The following is an 18,512-nucleotide window of genomic DNA, read 5'->3' as shown; positions in this document are numbered from 1 at the left end:
GAGAATTCCACAGGCGTGCACTTCTCAGAAAAAAGCTATGTTCATGGAATCTACGTTTTGATTTAGGCACAAATAAAGAGTGGGGGAAATTACTGACAGTGGTTTTAGCTAGACGGGTGTTTATCATGAAAGATTGGCGAGGGGGACCAGAGATTGGAGCTCAGACGAGCACTTGCCATGGAAATAACGATAAAACAAAGACAGGCTCACAACGTCTCTTCTGTGGGAGAGAGGTTGCAGGGAAGAGAAGAGAGCATCCACCACTAAGCCACGAAGTCTATTTTGTACTTTGTCAAGGCAGGATAGGCTGTTTTTTGAAGCTGCAGCCAAGATGTGGCAGCAGTACTCCATCTTTGGACATACTTGGCTTTTATAGAGATAGAGAATTGCATCAGTAGTGAGATATCTTCTGGAGCGGTAGAAGGATCCTACCATTTTCTTAGCGGCCTGGGCAACAGACTTTATATACGTGTTCCATTTCAGATCAGGAGTAAAGGTCAAACCCAGGAACTTGTCAAAACATGAAGCCTCCCCAAGACGAGAGCCATCCATTTCAATTGATACTAGATGAGAAACAGAGCGTTGATGATGTAAAGTTATGAGCTTGGTTTTAGATGCATTAAAAGTAACCAGCCATCTCTTTCCCCACTGAACGACGCGCTCAAAATCAGAGGAGCGGGAATCAGAGAGAGCTTTGTCATTTACGGCCTTTGATGTGTTGCCATAGATATTATGTACATCTATATCAAAAACACTTGTAAACGTTTTTTTTTTTTTTTAATTTTTTATTTCCATACTTTGTGGACCAGGCGCGTACGCAGACCCCACAATTTTAATGAATCATCATTATGCCAGATCAAACATACCCATTCCTGTGTCTCGATACATCTTCTATCATTATATGTAATCAGTTTTCTATAATAGTCAACCATATAGGAGCCTATTCGTGACCAGACACACACACACACAGACGTTCAGCTTTATATTATATATATATATAGAGAGAGAGAGGAGAGATTAATTTATTTTTTTACAGAAGTTTTTAATTCTTATCTCTTTACTGATTCTTATATTAATTCTGCCGCTAGGTTATGTCGTATTTCTTTTGAAAAGAACTTACCGTCTTTGAAGTTCGGGTTTTCTTTGAGTGAAACTTTCTTCTCCCTTTATTTAATTACCTTTTTCTTTGAAAAAAAAAAAACGCTTACTTTGCCTTTTCTCTGTCTTGTCTTGCTTTTCGAAACTAATAATCTCCAAACTATCGATTGAGCTTGAAGAGCGAGGAAGATTTTTCTCTTGTTACTTAGTCTTCATCACCTCATGCTAGTAACACTTAAAACAACGAAAGGAATTTCAGGTGTGTCTTGTCCAACTCGATTAATCTATATATATATATATAAAAGCGAAAATGTATGTTTGTATGCTTTTCCTCGATGTCCACAAAAGGCTTCTTTCAGAGAAACGCTCGCTCGGTTCACAACTTCTTAAAACTTTTTATATCATCTATAAATTGTAATATCTCACAGTTAACCACGGAGCTCGCCTGTCTATTTAATTTTATTGACTTTCAAACATTAATTATTCGACATTTCCCGCATTGGCAGGCGTTACATTCGGTTTACGGCAAAAAAAAAGTGAAACGACTCTAATCACTGGCCCAAAGCCAGACTGGCCTACGCACCCTCCGGGGCCCGGGTGACAAGATCAAAGTGTAGTATCTGTTCCGACAGATGCTGCAAGCAAAGACTAGCTATGACTAGCAAAGACCATATGTGGGGGTAGCCCAACATATCTGAACTTGGTCAAGGTAGGGATCACCCTACGACCACAGTTACCATCCAGCTCCCATTTCCCACCTCTCGGGAGCAGGATCCCCCTTTCCCTCCCCTCTCCCTCTCTCTCCACATTAAAAAACGGCCTTGTGCCTAATTTGCTCAGTGGGGAAGCAAATAAATCCACACTGGCCAAAAGCCAGTAGTCTCTAGAGAGCTAAGTAACGTTTGGTCAATGTCGACTTCGTCATATCAGACGGTAGCTTTCATTTCGAGACGAGGCGCTCCCCCTAATAAGCAGGGAGCGGGTTTTTAAAAACAAACAAACCGATTTATTGACCTCATTAAAAACTGTCCCGCACAAAATGCTAACTGCTGAATAGCTATCGCCGTCACGTCAATCAAAAACGCGCACCTGTTTTTTTTTTTTTTCACACTTTACTATTTTCCAACTGCGCGTCATCAAGGCTTCATTTTTTTTTCATGGGCACGTGTTTTTTTTTCACATTTCAGGGTTTTTTCACACACACCTACAAACACCCGGGCAACACCGGGTACCCCTTGCTAGTCTCTATAGAAATTCAAGCTGAATCCTTTATTTAATCTCAAAAAGTAAATTATTCTCTCTTCATCAACCATCCATCTCCAATGTCTTTTGCTTGTTATAAAATGTGTGTCATCTAACTTGGCATTTCTAACTGCTTAGTTTACGGACTATTGTCCTCAGATTCCTAAATGTCTATTTAACGGCCCGTATCTCATAGTGTCCATGGCCTTCCATCTTTTGGCCGCTGCCTGTAGAATTCGCCAATGGCTTGGGGAGCTGGGTTCTGCTATTACAAGCTGCATACAAGACAGACACAAGACCATTATTTCATATTTTGGTATATTTCACTTCCAATGAAATTGGCAATCTCGGACTTGTGGCGTTTCTCTGCACCCATTTGGAGACCATCGCCCCCTTATGGGGCAACCTGTTTAACCTGTCTGGCTTCCTCAGTGTCTCAAAACTAACTCCTAAACTTAACTCGGCTTATACAAACTGGAACCCCTGACATGTCACGTCTGATCCCCATTCGGATACTTTCGGGGCAAACTGATTGGTCAACCGAGTTTTATACATGTCACAACATTACCCTTTGACCTCTGTATCTGTGTGCTTGCTCAACTTATTGTTTCTCACGATTCAATCTTCTGTTTACTCTGCTAGATATGTAGATAATTAAATAGACAGATAAACAGATAACAGACAATTAAATGCTTCTACCCAGTGTTGCCCGGCGTTTACCTAACATGCTTCTCACACACTAACTGTTTATCCTCTCTCAACCTCCTGGTTCTTTCACTGTACTTCTGGTGTTTACAAGAACCATTAAAAAAAATTGAGCTGCACCTAACTCCATAGCCTGTCATTATCATGTGGATTACAAAGCTAACAGAGTATGGGCCATTTTTTAAATTAATTGTTGCCTGTGTAATCCTAGGAGGTCCACTCTTCCATGCTGCTGCTTCCTGGCTTTCAGAGAGGAGGTAAATTTATTGCTTACTGTCTGCAACAGCTCTACCAGGGAATGCCAACCAAACTACCCAGGCAATTTTTAAATGGTCAGAGTATGCCTCCTTTAAGGGAGCTGGCTTCACTTACTGGATTTTCTTACCATGTGTCACATCTTCCTGCGGTGGAAAGGAAGTAAATGCCGACCCTATTTATGCATTTTTTCTTTGTTTTTTTTTTGTTTTAATAAAGGGGCAGATAACTCTTATTCTTGCCCATTCTTCCTCTACTTTTCTAAAATGAGTCATCATAAAAGACCGTGAAGACTGTGGATAACAATACAGAGCGGTAGGATGGATTGTAGAAAAAATAATCAAGGCAGGCATGCTTTAAAGTTAAAACAACATATAATCAAATTAAATACTGAAGCAATAAGTTTAAACAAGCATAGTGGAAGAATACATACATACAGTAGGCAGTCAAGTATTAATACTGGCAGGACCTGCTAACCGACGTTGCCTGGTGAAAGCATACCCCTCTTGTCTCGTAGAAAAATTTTAAGTGTGGTTGCTGTTGTTGCCCAACATCCAGCCTCCTCATGCTAAGAAAGGCTTTTGGAATAGACACCCCCAATCTCCTCATGTTAAGAACGGCTTTCAGAGTGGTCACCAGCAACATTCCCATGTTAAGAATAGACACCCCATTTTGCTATTGGGATGAATGTCAAAATAGTTGCCACAAATTTAACTTTGATAGTCGCTGTCAAGATCCCCATGCGCAAATACTATGAGCCAACAAAGAAGTTGGGGGTGGCATTGTCAGCCAGATATAAGATTTGATCCTCGCCCATGCGTTTTAAACTAGTGACCATGATATAAAGTGCATAATACAGGCTTTATATGGCAAAAACTACTTGTATCCACCAAATATAACTCAGATTTTCTCAATCAACATAGCAAAAAACCTTTAAAAGTCATCATTTAAAGGAAAGTGTGCAGGTGGATCTAAGGAAAACATTTATCAGCAAAAATTAAAAAAACCCGCTGAATAATCAATCACCCCCCCCTCGTAAAACAGTAAAGTACCCCAAGCTCCTCATGGTAAGAACTGCTTTCAGAATGGACACCTCCAGCCTCCTCTGGTCACCTGCAACATTCTCATATTAAGAACGGCTCTCAGAATAGACATTCCATCCTGTGAGTGGAAAGAGTTTTGTTTAATTTATCATGTCATTATGTAGGACGCTGAAACCAAACATTCCAAAAAGAAAGTTAGTCTCGTTTACTAAGATTCATGCATCTTGTCATCTCATAATTTTGGATGCTGAAAGCAAACATTGAAAAAAGATATGTAAACAGTTCAGAAATAAGATCAGGCAACTTATTTCTAAAGTTTTATTATGAATACTTGTTTTGGTAAAAAAAAAGTAAACATTACACTAAGGTAATGTAAACATTCGTCTTTAACCTCACAAAAATGCAACGATAGGAAAGCATATTAATTCAAACAATGTGCAGCGATGTCGTGTGTATAGTTAACTGTGAGAGTATAACTATGTATAGTTATCGTTATGAGAGTTCTAGAATATTTTTATTGGGTTTAACATTCAGAAAAATATTGATTTGTGTAGATGTAGAGGCCATGTTTGGTGAAGATTAGAACTGTTTGTTTTTAGTATCAATATGTGTAATTCGGAATAACAGATTTTTTCGTTTTTAGTCAATGAGAATACCTGGAATGTAAGTGGGGAGAAATCATTATTTTCGAATAGGGAAATGTAAAGGTAGTTGTATGTCTATCAGTGTATAATGCAGTTAATAAGGGTGTCAGGACAATATATTTATACAGCGTATATTTTTACCTGGTCGTCACTGGGAGTAATACTTTTTATTTGGAGGGAAAAATAACGGCAACTTCCATTGTAGATTGTTGCGATAGTGATGATGTTTCTCCTAGGTTGGAACGTAAGATCTTAATATAGCGGATAAATGTGTGCAAGATGGCATTCAAAAGTTACATAATATATTTCCTAATAGTCTAGACATAATAAATTTGCATGTGGTCTCTTTTGGACCAAGCCTAGTGTACTTTGGTCCAAAGGGAAATTTCTGCAATCAAATTATTATATATAGGATATTATACATTACTGCAAGAACATGTAGACATTCCATTGTTCCACAATCTCTACAAAAATTGACATGAAAAGCAACGGACACAGCACAGAATCCCAAGGTATTAAAGCTTGTCACTAAATGTGGTTTAACATTAAAGCTTGTCACTAAATGCGGTTTAACATTAAAGCTTGTCACTAAATGTGGTTTAACATTAAAGCTTGTCACTAAATGTGCTTTAACATTAAAGCTTGTCACTAAATGTGGTTTAACATTAAAGCTTGTCACTAAATGTGGTTTAACATTAAAGCTTGTCACTAAATGTGGTTTAACATTAAAGCTTGTCACTAAATGTGGTTTAACATTAAAGCTTGTCACTAAATGCGGTTTAACATTAAAACTTGTCACTAAATGTGGTTTAACATTAAAGCTTGTCACTAAATGTGGTTTAACATTAAAGCTTGTCACTAAATGTGGTTTAACATTAAAGCTTGTCACTAAATGTGGTTTAACATTAAAACTTGTCACTAAATGTGGTTTAACATTAAAACTTGTCACTAAATGTGGTTTAACATTAAAGCTTGTCACTAAATGTGGTTTAACATTAAAGCTTGTCACTAAATGCGGTTTAACATTAAAACTTGTCACTAAATGTGGTTTAACATTAAAACTTGTCACTAAATGTGGTTTAACATTAAAACTTGTCACTAAATGTGGTTTAACATTAAAGCTTGTCACTAAATGTGGTTTAACATTAAAGCTTGTCACTAAATGCGGTTTAACATTAAAACTTGTCACTAAATGTGGTTTAACATTAAAACTTGTCACTAAATGTGGTTTAACATTAAAACTTGTCACTAAATGTGGTTTAACATTAAAACTTGTCACTAAATGTGGTTTAACATTAAAGCTTGTCACTAAATGTGGTTTAACATTAAAACTTGTCACTAAATGTGGTTTAACATTAAAGCTTGTCACTAAATGCGGTTTAACATTAAAGCTTGTCAGTAAATGTGGTTTAACATTAAAGCTTGTCAGTAAATGTGGTTTAACATTAAAACTTGTCACTAAATGTGGTTTAACATTAAAACTTGTCACTAAATGTGCTTTAACATTAAAACTTGTCACTAAATGTGGTTTAACATTAAAGCTTGTCACTAAATGTGGTTTAACATTAAAACTTGTCACTAAATGTGGTTTAACATTAAAGCTTGTCACTAAATGTGGTTTAACATTAAACCTTGTCACTAAATGTGGTTTAACATTAAAGCTTGTCACTAAATGTGGTTTAACATTAAAGCTTGTCAGTAAATGTGGTTTAACATTAAAGCTTGTCACTAAATGTGGTTTAACATTAAAGCTTGTCACTAAATGTGCTTTAACATTAAAGCTTGTCACTAAATGTGGTTTAACATTAAAGCTTGTCACTAAATGTGGTTTAACATTAAAGCTTGTCACTAAATGTGGTTTAACATTAAAGCTTGTCACTAAATGTGGTTTAACATTAAAGCTTGTCACTAAATGTGGTTTAACATTAAAGCTTGTCACTAAATGTGGTTTAACATTAAAGCTTGTCACTAAATGTGGTTTAACATTAAAGCTTGTCACTAAATGTGGTTTAACATTAAAGCTTGTCACTAAATGTGGTTTAACATTAAAGCTTGTCAGTAAATGTGGTTTAACATTAAAGCTTGTCACTAAATGTGGTTTAACATTAAAGCTTGTCACTAAATGTGGTTTAACATTAAAGCTTGTCACTAAATGTGGTTTAACATTAAAGCTTGTCACTAAATGTGGTTTAACATTAAAGCTTGTCACTAAATGTGGTTTAACATTAAAGCTTGTCACTAAATGTGGTTTAACATTAAAGCTTGTCACTAAATGTGCTTTAACATTAAAGCTTGTCACTAAATGTGGTTTAACATTAAAGCTTGTCACTAAATGTGGTTTAACATTAAAGCTTGTCACTAAATGTGGTTTAACATTAAAGCTTGTCACTAAATGTGCTTTAACATTAAAGCTTGTCACTAAATGTGGTTTAACATTAAAGCTTGTCACTAAATGTGGTTTAACATTAAAGCTTGTCACTAAATGTGGTTTAACATTAAAGCTTGTCACTAAATGTGGTTTAACATTAAAGCTTGTCACTAAATGTGGTTTAACATTAAAGCTTGTCACTAAATGTGGTTTAACATTAAAGCTTGTCACTAAATGTGGTTTAACATTAAAGCTTGTCACTAAATGTGCTTTAACATTAAAGCTTGTCACTAAATGTGCTTTAACATTAAAGCTTGTCACTAAATGTGGTTTAACATTAAAGCTTGTCACTAAATGTGGTTTAACATTAAAGCTTGTCACTAAATGTGGTTTAACATTAAAGCTTGTCAGTAAATGTGGTTTAACATTAAAGCTTGTCACTAAATGTGGTTTAACATTAAAGCTTGTCACTAAATGTGGTTTAACATTAAAGCTTGTCACTAAATGCGGTTTAACATTAAAGCTTGTCACTAAATGCGGTTTAACATTAAAGCTTGTCACTAAATGTGGTTTAACATTAAAGCTTGTCACTAAATGTGCTTTAACATTAAAGCTTGTCACTAAATGTGGTTTAACATTAAAGCTTGTCACTAAATGTGGTTTAACATTAAAGCTTGTCACTAAATGTGGTTTAACATTAAAGCTTGTCACTAAATGTGGTTTAACATTAAAGCTTGTCACTAAATGTGGTTTAACATTAAAGCTTGTCACTAAATGTGGTTTAACATTAAAGCTTGTCAGTAAATGTGGTTTAACATTAAAGCTTGTCACTAAATGTGGTTTAACATTGAAGCTTGTCACTAAATGTGCTTTAACATTAAAGCTTGTCACTAAATGTGGTTTAACATTAAAGCTTGTCACTAAATGTGGTTTAACATTAAAGCTTGTCACTAAATGTGCTTTAACATTAAAGCTTGTCACTAAATGTGGTTTAACATTAAAGCTTGTCACTAAATGTGGTTTAACATTAAAGCTTGTCAGTAAATGTGGTTTAACATTAAAGCTTGTCAGTAAATGTGGTTTAACATTAAAGCTTGTCAGTAAATGTGGTTTAACATTAAAGCTTGTCACTAAATGTGGTTTAACATTAAAGCTTGTCACTAAATGTGGTTTAACATTAAAGCTTGTCACTAAATGTGGTTTAACATTAAAGCTTGTCAGTAAATGTGGTTTAACATTAAAGCTTGTCAGTAAATGTGGTTTAACATTAAAGCTTGTCACTAAATGTGGTTTAACATTAAAGCTTGTCACTAAATGTGGTTTAACATTAAAGCTTGTCACTAAATGTGGTTTAACATTAAAGCTTGTCACTAAATGTGGTTTAACATTAAAGCTTGTCACTAAATGTGGTTTAACATTAAAGCTTGTCACTAAATGTGGTTTAACATTAAAGCTTGTCACTAAATGTGGTTTAACATTAAAGCTTGTCACTAAATGTGGTTTAACATTAAAGCTTGTCACTAAATGTGGTTTAACATTAAAGCTTGTCACTAAATGTGGTTTAACATTAAAGCTTGTCACTAAATGTGGTTTAACATTAAAGCTTGTCAGTAAATGTGGTTTAACATTAAAGCTTGTCACTAAATGTGGTTTAACATTAAAGCTTGTCACTAAATGTGGTTTAACATTAAAGCTTGTCACTAAATGTGGTTTAACATTAAAGCTTGTCACTAAATGTGGTTTAACATTAAAGCTTGTCACTAAATGTGGTTTAACATTAAAGCTTGTCACTAAATGTGGTTTAACATTAAAGCTTGTCACTAAATGTGGTTTAACATTAAAGCTTGTCACTAAATGTGGTTTAACATTAAAGCTTGTCACTAAATGTGGTTTAACATTAAAGCTTGTCAGTAAATGTGGTTTAACATTAAAGCTTGTCACTAAATGTGGTTTAACATTAAAGCTTGTCACTAAATGTGGTTTAACATTAAAGCTTGTCACTAAATGTGGTTTAACATTAAAGCTTGTCACTAAATGTGGTTTAACATTAAAGCTTGTCACTAAATGTGGTTTAACATTAAAGCTTGTCAGTAAATGTGGTTTAACATTAAAGCTTGTCAGTAAATGTGGTTTAACATTAAAGCTTGTCACTAAATGTGGTTTAACATTAAAGCTTGTCACTAAATGTGGTTTAACATTAAAGCTTGTCACTAAATGTGCTTTAACATTAAAGCTTGTCACTAAATGTGGTTTAACATTAAAGCTTGTCACTAAATGTGGTTTAACATTAAAGCTTGTCACTAAATGTGGTTTAACATTAAAGCTTGTCACTAAATGTGGTTTAACATTAAAGCTTGTCACTAAATGTGGTTTAACATTAAAGCTTGTCAGTAAATGTGGTTTAACATTAAAGCTTGTCAGTAAATGTGGTTTAACATTAAAGCTTGTCAGTAAATGTGGTTTAACATTAAAGCTTGTCACTAAATGTGGTTTAACATTAAAGCTTGTCACTAAATGTGGTTTAACATTAAAGCTTGTCACTAAATGTGGTTTAACATTAAAGCTTGTCAGTAAATGTGGTTTAACATTAAAGCTTGTCACTAAATGTGGTTTAACATTAAAGCTTGTCACTAAATGTGGTTTAACATTAAAGCTTGTCACTAAATGTGGTTTAACATTAAAGCTTGTCACTAAATGTGGTTTAACATTAAAGCTTGTCACTAAATGTGGTTTAACATTAAAGCTTGTCACTAAATGTGGTTTAACATTAAAGCTTGTCACTAAATGTGGTTTAACATTAAAGCTTGTCACTAAATGTGGTTTAACATTAAAGCTTGTCAGTAAATGTGGTTTAACATTAAAGCTTGTCAGTAAATGTGGTTTAACATTAAAGCTTGTCACTAAATGTGGTTTAACATTAAAGCTTGTCAGTAAATGTGGTTTAACATTAAAGCTTGTCACTAAATGTGGTTTAACATTAAAGCTTGTCACTAAATGTGGTTTAACATTAAAGCTTGTCACTAAATGTGGTTTAACATTAAAGCTTGTCACTAAATGTGGTTTAACATTAAAGCTTGTCACTAAATGTGGTTTAACATTAAAGCTTGTCACTAAATGTGGTTTAACATTAAAGCTTGTCACTAAATGTGGTTTAACATTAAAGCTTGTCACTAAATGTGGTTTAACATTAAAGCTTGTCACTAAATGTGGTTTAACATTAAAGCTTGTCACTAAATGTGGTTTAACATTAAAGCTTGTCAGTAAATGTGGTTTAACATTAAAGCTTGTCAGTAAATGTGGTTTAACATTAAAGCTTGTCACTAAATGTGGTTTAACATTAAAGCTTGTCACTAAATGTGGTTTAACATTAAAGCTTGTCACTAAATGTGGTTTAACATTAAAGCTTGTCAGTAAATGTGGTTTAACATTAAAGCTTGTCAGTAAATGTGGTTTAACATTAAAGCTTGTCAGTAAATGTGGTTTAACATTAAAGCTTGTCAGTAAATGTGGTTTAACATTAAAGCTTGTCACTAAATGTGGTTTAACATTAAAGCTTGTCACTAAATGTGGTTTAACATTAAAGCTTGTCACTAAATGTGGTTTAACATTAAAGCTTGTCACTAAATGTGGTTTAACATTAAAGCTTGTCACTAAATGTGGTTTAACATTAAAGCTTGTCACTAAATGTGGTTTAACATTAAAGCTTGTCAGTAAATGTGGTTTAACATTAAAGCTTGTCAGTAAATGTGGTTTAACATTAAAGCTTGTCAGTAAATGTGGTTTAACATTAAAGCTTGTCACTAAATGTGGTTTAACATTAAAGCTTGTCACTAAATGTGGTTTAACATTAAAGCTTGTCACTAAATGTGGTTTAACATTAAAGCTTGTCACTAAATGTGGTTTAACATTAAAGCTTGTCACTAAATGTGGTTTAACATTAAAGCTTGTCACTAAATGTGGTTTAACATTAAAGCTTGTCACTAAATGTGGTTTAACATTAAAGCTTGTCACTAAATGTGGTTTAACATTAAAGCTTGTCACTAAATGTGGTTTAACATTAAAGCTTGTCACTAAATGTGGTTTAACATTAAAGCTTGTCACTAAATGTGGTTTAACATTAAAGCTTGTCACTAAATGTGGTTTAACATTAAAGCTTGTCACTAAATGTGGTTTAACATTAAAGCTTGTCACTAAATGTGGTTTAACATTAAAGCTTGTCACTAAATGTGGTTTAACATTAAAGCTTGTCACTAAATGTGGTTTAACATTAAAGCTTGTCACTAAATGTGGTTTAACATTAAAGCTTGTCACTAAATGTGGTTTAACATTAAAGCTTGTCACTAAATGTGGTTTAACATTAAAGCTTGTCACTAAATGTGGTTTAACATTAAAGCTTGTCACTAAATGTGGTTTAACATTAAAGCTTGTCACTAAATGTGGTTTAACATTAAAGCTTGTCACTAAATGTGGTTTAACATTAAAGCTTGTCACTAAATGTGGTTTAACATTAAAGCTTGTCAGTAAATGTGGTTTAACATTAAAGCTTGTCACTAAATGTGGTTTAACATTAAAGCTTGTCACTAAATGTGGTTTAACATTAAAGCTTGTCACTAAATGTGGTTTAACATTAAAGCTTGTCAGTAAATGTGGTTTAACATTAAAGCTTGTCAGTAAATGTGGTTTAACATTAAAGCTTGTCAGTAAATGTGGTTTAACATTAAAGCTTGTCACTAAATGTGGTTTAACATTAAAGCTTGTCAGTAAATGTGGTTTAACATTAAAGCTTGTCAGTAAATGTGGTTTAACATTAAAGCTTGTCACTAAATGTGGTTTAACATTAAAGCTTGTCACTAAATGTGGTTTAACATTAAAGCTTGTCAGTAAATGTGGTTTAACATTAAAGCTTGTCAGTAAATGTGGTTTAACATTAAAGCTTGTCAGTAAATGTGGTTTAACATTAAAGCTTGTCAGTAAATGTGGTTTAACATTAAAGCTTGTCAGTAAATGTGGTTTAACATTAAAGCTTGTCAGTAAATGTGGTTTAACATTAAAGCTTGTCAGTAAATGTGGTTTAACATTAAAGCTTGTCACTAAATGTGGTTTAACATTAAAGCTTGTCACTAAATGTGGTTTAACATTAAAGCTTGTCACTAAATGTGGTTTAACATTAAAGCTTGTCACTAAATGTGGTTTAACATTAAAGCTTGTCACTAAATGTGGTTTAACATTAAAGCTTGTCACTAAATGTGGTTTAACATTAAAGCTTGTCACTAAATGTGGTTTAACATTAAAGCTTGTCACTAAATGTGGTTTAACATTAAAGCTTGTCACTAAATGTGGTTTAACATTAAAGCTTGTCACTAAATGTGGTTTAACATTAAAGCTTGTCACTAAATGTGGTTTAACATTAAAGCTTGTCACTAAATGTGGTTTAACATTAAAGCTTGTCACTAAATGTGGTTTAACATTAAAGCTTGTCACTAAATGTGGTTTAACATTAAAGCTTGTCACTAAATGTGGTTTAACATTAAAGCTTGTCACTAAATGTGGTTTAACATTAAAGCTTGTCACTAAATGTGGTTTAACATTAAAGCTTGTCACTAAATGTGCTTTAACATTAAAGCTTGTCACTAAATGTGGTTTAACATTAAAGCTTGTCACTAAATGTGGTTTAACATTAAAGCTTGTCAGTAAATGTGGTTTAACATTAAACCTTGTCAGTAAATGTGGTTTAACATTAAAGCTTGTCACTAAATGTGCTTTAACATTAAAGCTTGTCACTAAATGTGGTTTAACATTAAAGCTGTCACTAAATGTGGTTTAACATTAAAGCTTGTCACTAAATGTGCTTTAACATTAAAGCTTGTCAGTAAATGTGGTTTAACATTAAAGCTTGTCAGTAAATGTGGTTTAACATTAAAGCTTGTCACTAAATGTGGTTTAACATTAAAGCTTGTCAGTAAATGTGCTTTAACATTAAAGCTTGTCAGTAAATGTGCTTTAACATTAAAGCTGTCACTAAATGTGGTTTAACATTAAAGCTTGTCACTAAATGTGGTTTAACATTAAAGCTTGTCACTAAATGTGGTTTAACATTAAAGCTTGTCACTAAATGTGGTTTAACATTAAAGCTTGTCACTAAATGTGGTTTAACATTAAAGCTTGTCACTAAATGTGGTTTAACATTAAAGCTTGTCACTAAATGTGGTTTAACATTAAAGCTGTCACTAAATGTGGTTTAACATTAAAGCTTGTCAGTAAATGTGGTTTAACATTAAAGCTTGTCAGTAAATGTGGTTTAACATTAAAGCTTGTCAGTAAATGTGGTTTAACATTAAAGCTTGTCACTAAATGTGGTTTAACATTAAAGCTTGTCACTAAATGTGGTTTAACATTAAAGCTGTCACTAAATGTGGTTTAACATTAAAGCTGTCACTAAATGTGGTTTAACATTAAAGCTTGTCAGTAAATGTGGTTTAACATTAAAGCTTGTCAGTAAATGTGCTTTAACATTAAAGCTTGTCAGTAAATGTGCTTTAACATTAAAGCTTGTCACTAAATGTGCTTTAACATTAAAGCTTGTCACTAAATGTGGTTTAACATTAAAGCTTGTCAGTAAATGTGGTTTAACATTAAAGCTTGTCAGTAAATGTGGTTTAACATTAAAGCTTGTCACTAAATGTGGTTTAACATTAAAGCTTGTCACTAAATGTGGTTTAACATTAAAGCTTGTCACTAAATGTGGTTTAACATTAAAGCTTGTCAGTAAATGTGGTTTAACATTAAAGCTTGTCACTAAATGTGGTTTAACATTAAAGCTGTCACTAAATGTGGTTTAACATTAAAGCTTGTCAGTAAATGTGGTTTAACATTAAAGCTTGTCACTAAATGTGGTTTAACATTAAAGCTTGTCACTAAATGTGGTTTAACATTAAAGCTTGTCACTAAATGTGCTTTAACATTAAAGCTTGTCACTAAATGTGGTTTAACATTAAAGCTTGTCACTAAATGTGCTTTAACATTAAAGCTTGTCACTAAATGTGCTTTAACATTAAAGCTTGTCACTAAATGTGCTTTAACATTAAAGCTGTCACTAAATGTGGTTTAACATTAAAGCACTACACTAAATGTGGTTTAACATTAAAGCTTGTCACTAAATGTGGTTTAACATTAAAGCTTGTCACTAAATGTGGTTTAACATTAAAGCTTGTCACTAAATGTGCTTTAACATTAAAGCTTGTCACTAAATGTGGTTTAACATTAAAGCTTGTCACTAAATGTGGTTTAACATTAAAGCTTGTCACTAAATGTGGTTTAACATTAAAGCTTGTCACTAAATGTGGTTTAACATTAAAGCTTGTCACTAAATGTGGTTTAACATTAAAGCTTGTCACTAAATGTGGTTTAACATTAAAGCTTGTCAGTAAATGTGGTTTAACATTAAAGCTTGTCAGTAAATGTGGTTTAACATTAAAGCTTGTCAGTAAATGTGGTTTAACATTAAAGCTTGTCACTAAATGTGGTTTAACATTAAAGCTTGTCACTAAATGTGGTTTAACATTAAAGCTTGTCACTAAATGTGGTTTAACATTAAAGCTTGTCACTAAATGTGCTTTAACATTAAAGCTTGTCACTAAATGTGGTTTAACATTAAAGCTTGTCACTAAATGTGGTTTAACATTAAAGCTTGTCAATAAATGTGGTTTAACATTAAAGCTTGTCACTAAATGTGCTTTAACATTAAAGCTTGTCACTAAATGTGCTTTAACATTAAAGCTTGTCACTAAATGTGCTTTAACATTAAAGCTTGTCACTAAATGTGCTTTAACATTAAAGCTTGTCACTAAATGTGGTTTAACATTAAAGCTTGTCACTAAATGTGGTTTAACATTAAAGCTTGTCACTAAATGTGGTTTAACATTAAAGCTTGTCACTAAATGTGGTTTAACATTAAAGCTTGTCACTAAATGTGGTTTAACATTAAAGCTTGTCACTAAATGTGGTTTAACATTAAAGCTTGTCACTAAATGTGGTTTAACATTAAAGCTTGTCACTAAATGTGGTTTAACATTAAAGCTTGTCACTAAATGTGGTTTAACATTAAAGCTTGTCACTAAATGTGGTTTAACATTAAAGCTTGTCACTAAATGTGGTTTAACATTAAAGCTTGTCACTAAATGTGGTTTAACATTAAAGCTTGTCACTAAATGTGGTTTAACATTAAAGCTTGTCACTAAATGTGGTTTAACATTAAAGCTTGTCACTAAATGTGGTTTAACATTAAAGCTTGTCACTAAATGTGGTTTAACATTAAAGCTTGTCACTAAATGTGGTTTAACATTAAAGCTTGTCACTAAATGTGGTTTAACATTAAAGCTTGTCACTAAATGTGGTTTAACATTAAAGCTTGTCAGTAAATGTGGTTTAACATTAAAGCTTGTCAGTAAATGTGGTTTAACATTAAAGCTTGTCAGTAAATGTGGTTTAACATTAAAGCTTGTCAGTAAATGTGGTTTAACATTAAAGCTTGTCACTAAATGTGGTTTAACATTAAAGCTTGTCAGTAAATGTGGTTTAACATTAAAGCTTGTCAGTAAATGTGGTTTAACATTAAAGCTTGTCAGTAAATGTGGTTTAACATTAAAGCTTGTCAGTAAATGTGGTTTAACATTAAAGCTTGTCAGTAAATGTGGTTTAACATTAAAGCTTGTCAGTAAATGTGGTTTAACATTAAAGCTTGTCAGTAAATGTGGTTTAACATTAAAGCTTGTCAGTAAATGTGGTTTAACATTAAAGCTTGTCAGTAAATGTGGTTTAACATTAAAGCTTGTCACTAAATGTGGTTTAACATTAAAGCTTGTCACTAAATGTGGTTTAACATTAAAGCTTGTCACTAAATGTGGTTTAACATTAAAGCTTGTCACTAAATGTGGTTTAACATTAAAGCTTGTCACTAAATGTGGTTTAACATTAAAGCTTGTCACTAAATGTGGTTTAACATTAAAGCTTGTCACTAAATGTGGTTTAACATTAAAGCTTGTCACTAAATGTGGTTTAACATTAAAGCTTGTCACTAAATGTGGTTTAACATTAAAGCTTGTCACTAAATGTGGTTTAACATTAAAGCTTGTCACTAAATGTGGTTTAACATTAAAGCTTGTCACTAAATGTGGTTTAACATTAAAGCTTGTCACTAAATGTGGTTTAACATTAAAGCTTGTCACTAAATGTGGTTTAACATTAAAGCTTGTCACTAAATGTGGTTTAACATTAAAGCTTGTCACTAAATGTGGTTTAACATTAAAGCTTGTCACTAAATGTGGTTTAACATTAAAGCTTGTCACTAAATGTGGTTTAACATTAAAGCTTGTCACTAAATGTGGTTTAACATTAAAGCTTGTCACTAAATGTGCTTTAACATTAAAGCTTGTCAGTAAATGTGGTTTAACATTAAAGCTTGTCAGTAAATGTGGTTTAACATTAAAGCTTGTCACTAAATGTGGTTTAACATTAAAGCTTGTCACTAAATGTGGTTTAACATTAAAGCTTGTCACTAAATGTGGTTTAACATTAAAGCTTGTCACTAAATGTGCTTTAACATTAAAGCTTGTCACTAAATGTGCTTTAACATTAAAGCTTGTCAGTAAATGTGGTTTAACATTAAAGCTTGTCACTAAATGTGGTTTAACATTAAAGCTTGTCAGTAAATGTGGTTTAACATTAAAGCTTGTCAGTAAATGTGCTTTAACATTAAAGCTTGTCAGTAAATGTGCTTTAACATTAAAGCTTGTCAGTAAATGTGCTTTAACATTAAAGCTTGTCACTAAATGTGCTTTAACATTAAAGCTTGTCACTAAATGTGGTTTAACATTAAAGCTTGTCACTAAATGTGGTTTAACATTAAAGCTTGTCACTAAATGTGCTTTAACATTAAAGCTTGTCACTAAATGTGGTTTAACATTAAAGCTTGTCACTAAATGTGGTTTAACATTAAAGCTTGTCACTAAATGTGGTTTAACATTAAAGCTTGTCACTAAATGTGGTTTAACATTAAAGCTTGTCACTAAATGTGGTTTAACATTAAAGCTTGTCACTAAATGTGGTTTAACATTAAAGCTTGTCACTAAATGTGGTTTAACATTAAAGCTTGTCACTAAATGTGGTTTAACATTAAAGCTTGTCACTAAATGGTGTTTAACATTAAAGCTTGTCACTAAATGTGGTTTAACATTAAAGCTTGTCACTAAATGTGGTTTAACATTAAAGCTTGTCACTAAATGTGGTTTAACATTAAAGCTTGTCACTAAATGTGGTTTAACATTAAAGCTTGTCACTAAATGTGGTTTAACATTAAAGCTTGTCACTAAATGTGGTTTAACATTAAAGCTTGTCACTAAATGTGGTTTAACATTAAAGCTTGTCACTAAATGTGGTTTAACATTAAAGCTTGTCACTAAATGTGCTTTAACATTAAAGCTTGTCACTAAATGTGGTTTAACATTAAAGCTTGTCACTAAATGTGGTTTAACATTAAAGCTTGTCACTAAATGTGCTTTAACATTAAAGCTTGTCACTAAATGTGCTTTAACATTAAAGCTTGTCACTAAATGTGGTTTAACATTAAAGCTTGTCAGTAAATGTGGTTTAACATTAAAGCTTGTCAGTAAATGTGGTTTAACATTAAAGCTTGTCAGTAAATGTGGTTTAACATTAAAGCTTGTCAGTAAATGTGGTTTAACATTAAAGCTTGTCAGTAAATGTGGTTTAACATGAAAGCTTGTCAGTAAATGTGGTTTAACATGAAAGCTTGTCAGTAAATGTGGTTTAACATGAAAGCTTGTCAGTAAATGTGGTTTAACATGAAAGCTTGTCAGTAAATGTGGTTTAACATGAAAGCTTGTCACTAAATGTGGTTTAACATGAAAGCTTGTCACTAAATGTGGTTTAACATGAAAGCTTGTCACTAAATGTGGTTTAACATTAAAGCTTGTCACTAAATGTGGTTTAACATTAAAGCTTGTCACTAAATGTGGTTTAACATTAAAGCTTGTCACTAAATGTGGTTTAACATTAAAGCTTGTCACTAAATGTGGTTTAACATTAAAGCTTGTCACTAAATGTGGTTTAACATTAAAGCTTGTCACTAAATGTGGTTTA

General features: G+C 32.7%; 1 protein-coding gene across 1 annotated transcript in view; it reads left to right on the top strand.

Moving 5' to 3' along the window:
* LOC145241991 (protocadherin beta-15-like) overlaps positions 1-18,512 on the top strand; it is a 258,438-nt gene that overhangs the window by 136,215 nt on the left and 103,711 nt on the right. The gene's annotated exons all lie outside the window — the stretch shown is intronic.

The sequence above is a fragment of the Euprymna scolopes genome, chromosome 21 (genome assembly GCF_053919585.1).
Source record: "Euprymna scolopes isolate OS-2025 chromosome 21, ASM5391958v1, whole genome shotgun sequence".
Taxonomy (NCBI): domain Eukaryota; kingdom Metazoa; phylum Mollusca; class Cephalopoda; order Sepiida; family Sepiolidae; genus Euprymna; species Euprymna scolopes.
The sequence above is the reverse complement of the archived record's forward strand: the minus strand, read 5'-3'. Positions and strand labels throughout refer to the sequence as shown.